The sequence below is a fragment of the Patella vulgata genome, chromosome 1, assembly GCF_932274485.2.
Source record: "Patella vulgata chromosome 1, xgPatVulg1.2, whole genome shotgun sequence".
Classification (NCBI taxonomy): domain Eukaryota; kingdom Metazoa; phylum Mollusca; class Gastropoda; family Patellidae; genus Patella; species Patella vulgata.
In genome coordinates, this window is record NC_065879.2 from 44694184 (window position 1) to 44701083 (window position 6900).

General features: G+C 37.3%; 1 long non-coding RNA gene across 1 annotated transcript; it reads left to right on the forward strand.

The window, feature by feature from the left end:
* Positions 1-2477: 2477 nt before the first annotated feature.
* Positions 2478-5782, forward strand: LOC126820032 (uncharacterized). The gene is made up of 3 exons (XR_007679888.2): positions 2478-3702; positions 4261-4318; positions 4793-5782. It is a non-coding gene; the product is annotated as an uncharacterized LOC126820032 (long non-coding RNA).
* Positions 5783-6900: the final 1118 nt, after the last annotated feature.

Consider the following 6900-nt stretch of genomic DNA (forward strand, 5'->3'; position numbering starts at 1 on the left):
CCCCCACCAACGCCCTGTGCACCCCAAGAAGTGAAGACAAAACAAAATTGCAAATAGAAAAGAATAAGTGCTCCAATTTTTCAGAATATAATACTATGAAGATCAGCCTAACGTTATCTGTACTCTTTGATTACCCCGTGCGACGTATTACGGACAGTATATATATTTGGAAATACGAAATAGGATGGAACATTCTAGATGTAATTGAATCTTTATATTGTTCCGGTTTTTAAATTTTGTTTTCGTCTTCACCACACGAGGATCTAATTACTTCCTTATAGTTTGTATGTCCTGTTTCAATTCTGGTTAGATCATGTCACTGTGATTGATTAAAATCATTCTTACCCCAGACAACGTTCATTGGTCAGCAGACCTCTAAAAGTCAACTGTAATGGGGGATCAACATAAACAAAATAAAGTACATGCTCAAATACCTACGCAGCTAACGTTCGAAAAGTAAATGGTAGCCAGCATTTTTTCTCCGCAGGATAGTGTGTCTCTGATGTTCAGAATGGTTCGAATAAAGTAACAAAAGTACGCACTAGTATTAAAACTGCTGATTTTTCGGACAATATCCAATTTTTCATGAATAAAAATAGCATTATGTAAAATTTAGGGGCTGTCATTCTTGCTACAATAGTTTACAAATAGGTCACGAATAAAGAATATATTGAAAATTTCAACCAAATAACTTTATTCTACTGTCTGAACCGTGATAAATTTTAAACGGATTTCTTCGATTGTGAACAAACTGCGGAATAATTGTTATTAAAAACTTGCCTATGTGTTTGAAATCACCCCCGGTTGAATAAAATCCATTGCACAATTAAATATCCCAACGAAAAAGTTTTCTCTTGAAAAGTCAATTTTTTTCAACAAAATAACATTAATTTGGAAACAATTGATTGTCAGTCTACTAAATTTTATTCATTTGTAAAGATAATATTGCTTTTCACATATACCCTGTATATTATATATATTTTTATAAAACATATTACATCCCGGTCAATTATAGGCAACTTTGTGGCTAACATTTATAAATAAACACACTTTATTTCAGAATTTTAATTGATCATATTTCATAACGCGGGGTCTAATCCCTTAAACTATGAAGAAAGGCCACCGCTTCTCAATAAATTCCATATTTTATTCACGTTCAGACTGTTCATGTCAATAATATTCATCATTAAATTAGTTTCTTTTTGTTTATTCGACAGATACTGAAATCGAAACATTCTTGATAAGAATAGTTGGGATGTCTAAACATCGTTTATCGTCTTTATAAAAATGTATTTAAAAAAAAAATCATTCGTCAAAAGAGGCATCGCAGATTGCGTGTATTATTGGGTCTTGTGTGTTAATTATGCAGACAGTGGGGAAAACTCGTGCAAGTTTCGCGCTAAATTTAACCATTTTCACTGCATCTGTGTAGCATACAATAACTCATATGACATGGTACCTATTACGGTAATAGAATTCAAAGCGTTGATTGGCTGAGGCATGATCGCGATCTACAAATTGCCATCAGAAAATTCCATTCTCCGTGGATTTCAAAATATTTATATAGGTAATAACTGAGAGTACAATCGTATGGATACATGTAAAACGGACTGTAACTTCATGGATTATGGCCCCTGATTGTACGAAAAATCACGTCTTTAGCTTGTGAACACTGTAGAGGTTACAATTTTTATCCGATTTGGTTTAAACTTGACATGTATGTTTATAACCCACAGATCTCGGTTCCTTTCGATATTCGCGTTATCGGGCCATAACTTCCTGAATTATGGCCCCTTATTGTACGAAAAATCATGTTTTTTAGCTTGTGGACCCCGTAGAGGTCACAATTTTTATCCGATTTAAAAAAAAAACGTTACAATATATCACCGTTACACCCTAAGGATGGTTGAGTTCGAATTTCGTAAAAATCGGACAAAAACTGACGGACAAAATGGCCGCCCCTCGTTCGCAAATAGTGTCAAAATATTGTGTATCAGGATTGTGGACCCTCTGGAGGTCATAACTGAGGTAATAACTGAGAGTACAATCGTATGGATACATTGCCCTGTGAATTTCGGAAATTAATTGTGTTACCGACACCGAGAATCACGATTATAAAATTCTGAACAGTTTTTGCACACCGGAAATTATATTCAAAGAGAAATGGAAAGACATGGAACTATCTGCCGATAATTAAACCGATGTGCGGTATGATTTGTTGATAATAATTTTTGGTATTTATAAAAACACATAACGTTATATAGCCTACCTATTCAATGATTCAATGGCCTCGGACTATTAATTTTGCCGAGGAAAATGTAAAATACATCAGCATTTAAAGATTTACCTCGGCTACAGCAGATTGCCGAGGTTAATTGACAGGACTGCTTAAGTCCATCAGGAAATATTAAAGATATTCAAGGGTGAGATTCAAGGCCCGTAAAACGAATGTCGTTCTTTTTGTTCTGCACCTGTGTTCAAAAGAAATAATCCCACCCAACTCTCTAACAAATAATAGCTTAGCTTATTCATACACAAAATTCGAATTGTTGTAAAAGAGTCAAACATTCTCATCTGATTTTGATGAAACTTGAATTGTATGTTTATAACCCACAGATCTCGGCTACTTTCGTTATTCGCGCATATCGGACCATAACTTCCTGAATTATCACCCCTGATTGTACTGAAAATCGCGTTTTTAGCTTGTGGACCAGATAGAGGTCACAATTTTTATCCGATTTAAAAAATCGTTTGAATATATCACCATTACACACTAAGATCTTGGTTCCTTTTGATAATCTTGGATACCCGAACTTAACTTTCTGGATTATGGCCCTTGATTGTTCGAAAAATCGCATTTTTAGCTTGCAGATTGTCTAGAGGTCACAATTTTTTCCAATTTTAAAAACCGTTCTGCCATAATGAATTTGTATTTCGGGAAAATCGAAATGAAACTGCCCGACAAAATGGCCCCTCTCTGTACGCAAATTGTGTAGAAGTGTGTTATACGAAGGTTGTGGACCGTCTAGAGGTCACAATTTTTATCCGATTTTGATGAAACTTAAAACATATCTTTATATCCCAAAGATCTCTGTCCCTTTGGATATTTGCACATTTCAGGCCATAACTTTCTGGATTACTGCCCCTGATTGTACAAAAAATCCCTTTTGTTTTTAGCTTGTTCTCTATCCATCTCTTGCAAAATGTGGGCGTATCCTGCCTGGCAGCCGCTGGTTGTATTTCTCGATGTCCAAGTTCGTGATGAGTTCAATTTTACAAGAGATATCTTTTTTATTCGCTGGGATATTTAGTTGTACAGTTGATTTTATTTAACCGGGGGTAATTTCAAACACACAGGTAAGTTTATAATAACCAAATTTAAGTAGTTGGTTCTCATAATCGAAGAAATCCGTTTATAATTTACGACGGTTCAGACAGTAAGTCACGTTATGAATGGCTACTTTAGTCCAGCGCCGACAAAGGAATGTTTATGTCGACGAATAAAGAAGCCGAACAAATATTTTTCTTTTTGCTCCCCACACACGTCGAAGATGGTCCCGCAGATGATGAATGTTTTAGGTCGAACAATACACAGCAGACCCGCAGACGAATGTATGTGATCGCTGATTGGTGATGCGTGGCAAAAATGTTAAAATGTTCTGTGGATGTTCGGCTTCAATACAGACGACGAACAGAGTCCAAGTATGTAACACATTTGATTTCACGAGCAATTTGGTCGGAACAATGGTTTCATGAATGTTCGGATGAAATGTTACATAGTCTGCGTTCGGCTAGGGTTTTAGACAGCGGATGGAAATAAATTTGCATTACTTTTAATCCAAAATAGTATTTAAATAGATAAGAACAGAAAGCTGTGTATTGTCTATTCATTTATCGACACCATCCGTGATTGACGTCATGTATTCTCGGAAATTTCGTCGTATAACAATGGGGTATTGTTGAGGTTCTCAAACTTCTTTAAGCTTTCGCCCCCTTTGATGCTAATATAGTTGTTAAGCAAACCCACACCCACATCCCCACTCCATCCAGTCCCAGTTGGTTCGAGGGCCATAGCTACCCAGCCCACCCCTGATTTAGTAGATGATATCGTAACTAAACTGATGATTTTTCAAGATTTGAAAATATCAAATAAGAACTATCAATAAGCTTTAATAATTAATGGTCTATTTTAGTCGTTTGTGTCGTTATTTTTTGACAAACTTAACAATAAATTATTTATTACACATTTAATAAGCACAGACATTGGACCATTCAAGGGAACAAACTGGAATAGTTCGTGAGGACCAACTCTTTTCAGGTAAGATAGTACGTGCTAGGTGAACGTAACACTCATCTGGAAATGGGGCTGTTAAGCTAATAACCTAGTTTGACTGAATTCGCAATTTTTTCACTCTTGGTTAATTCATGAAAACTCGGACAAATATGGCTATCCCCCAAAAATCATTATAGGAAAAGAAACTGGCTTTCCGCAATTACACAAACGTTAGGAATAATCAAAAAATTTCAATTCATTTGTTTGCAATTGCCTTTTTATATCAATTTAAACCCCTAACCATGCAATAACTCTATTTGTATTGGGCTATTTAAGATATTTGGATTGATTTAGATAAGTTCTAATCGGTCTAACTGTGACAGACCAATTCTTCTGGCGTTACGCGATCAATCATTAATCAAATAACCCAGCTTTAATATCTACTAATAGTTTTAGCTCGGTGTTAATATCCTTTAGTCCACTGATTTAAACTTCTAATAGCATTTTTTTTTTTTACAGAAATTCAATATCATGGCACTGGTATTTTTAGCTTCTAAAGATGACCGAAATATCGGTCAAAATTAGCTGTTTATTAAGCATTGCATAAAGTTTCAAACCCAAACTTAAAAGTGAATACAGGAACCTTTTGCAAGAAATGTACATATCTCAGATAAATGCTAATTGATGATTCGTTCAACATGAAAGGTGCATCCGTGAAACTAACATTGCAATGGATTCATAGATAACACAAGTCAGAATCACTAACTTAAAAACAAAATTTGTGGTGGAGACACCAATTAGCGACTTTACTTTTTTTAACCCAGGTATGTTACACAAAACTACATGAACATGCAGTATACTGCTAGGCGCAAGTTTGAGATATAAGTATGACACAATTTCAAAAACATCGAAAATATTGCACCGCTTGAAGGCCACAGGTAATTAAAATTTTAATCAACATGAAAGGTGCGAGTGAGAAACCAGCCTGATGACACCAGAAATCATTATCACCAACTTCAGAATAAACTTTATAGTAGTCGGTGTACTAAAGAGAGAATGGCCCGTACTTTGAAATATAATTAACATGAAAGGTGCGACATTGGAACGAAGTATAAAATGAAGGGAATGATCATAGGATCCACAAACCACTGAGTCACGAACGTGTAGTTTGGTGGTAGATCAACAGCAGCCGGTGTGGCCAATACCCATTAAAAATCTGTGGCATGCAGTAACAAATGGCCGGAATGCTACGTGTCCTCTTGATCATTAGCAGTGATACATTGATAACCGCCCACTGCCATCATACTAATAGTCATTTAAAACAGAGATATATGTAATGTTATCGTCGACATCAATCAACTGAAACCTAACTTTCCTCTTCATCTGAGAAGAGACAACTGTCTTCATCAGAGAAAGCAATGTCGACGTTATGATCAGAGGTATCCTGATCAGATTCCTAAATATCCTCTTCAAACCATTCAGTTCAGGATCATTAAACCATGTGATATCATACTGTGATCTCAACTCCAACTATCTTCTGGCAATGGGTGATGGATAATCTAGCATGGGTGCCGTTCAGTTTCTCCTGAAGATTTTTTTTACATCTTGCCTTTGGTCAATAGTCTTCTCAAACACGGTGTAGCGAGGAGATTGCTTGTCCCCTAAACCCATACATGGTATCAGAGCTTCTTGATCCCCAACTGCTAGCTTTCCTAGGCATCGCCGAAAATGCCACCTGGGTCGCAGTGTCTTTTAGGGGATGTCCATATGACCGAAGCTATCCTTTTCTGTGAAAAGTTGAGGTAAAATCTGTCCCGGTGAGGGCGTGGAACCCTGGCAAAGCATCATAGATTGGTGGTCCAATGGCACGACTGATGGTGGTGATATCTACGTATCTTCGATTATTTTTGATGCCCTTGCAACAATACTGAAGAGGAACTTGCACCTTCCATCTTGAATATACAAATTTTTGGGGTACTATGGGTGGCGCCCTTACCACACCCACCACTGGCGCTACTTAAGAATTGGGTTTCTGGGCTCCCCTACCCGGGCCATACACCACTAGCAGCCCAATCGTTCTTCATTTCCCATTTGAACAAAACCTACCTAGTTCAAAGACTAAATAGGCGAAATTTTAGAAGCACACTCTATCTTGTGGCTATAAGGTGAAAGTTATCGAGATAACAAATGTCCAAAAATTTAAGCATAGAAAAATATTAAAGGCCTATACTGTTCTGTACCAACTTGGCTTACACCATGCAGAGGGTGGGTGGACGAATGGTTAACGCGTGCGCGTTGCATCATAAGATCTGTCATTGAATCAAGAGTAGGATCGCATGTCCAATCTCGTGGGTTTTCTCCGGGTCCTCGGGTTTCCTCCCACTGCTAAAAACTCCTACGCGCATATGTAAGTCCCGAAATGACCTAGTTTGTGTGAGTGGACGCCCCCCCCCCCCCTTCTCTCGAGATCTCTCTCATGCAGAGGTGGGTCTCGGTTTTACGTCCAACCGACAAGGGGAAAACAATCTGAACACCGGGATCGAACCCGGTACCCCCTGATTATTGAGACATCGCCATACTCACCGAACATTTTAAAGTGTACAGGACAGTAAATTTTACATATAAAA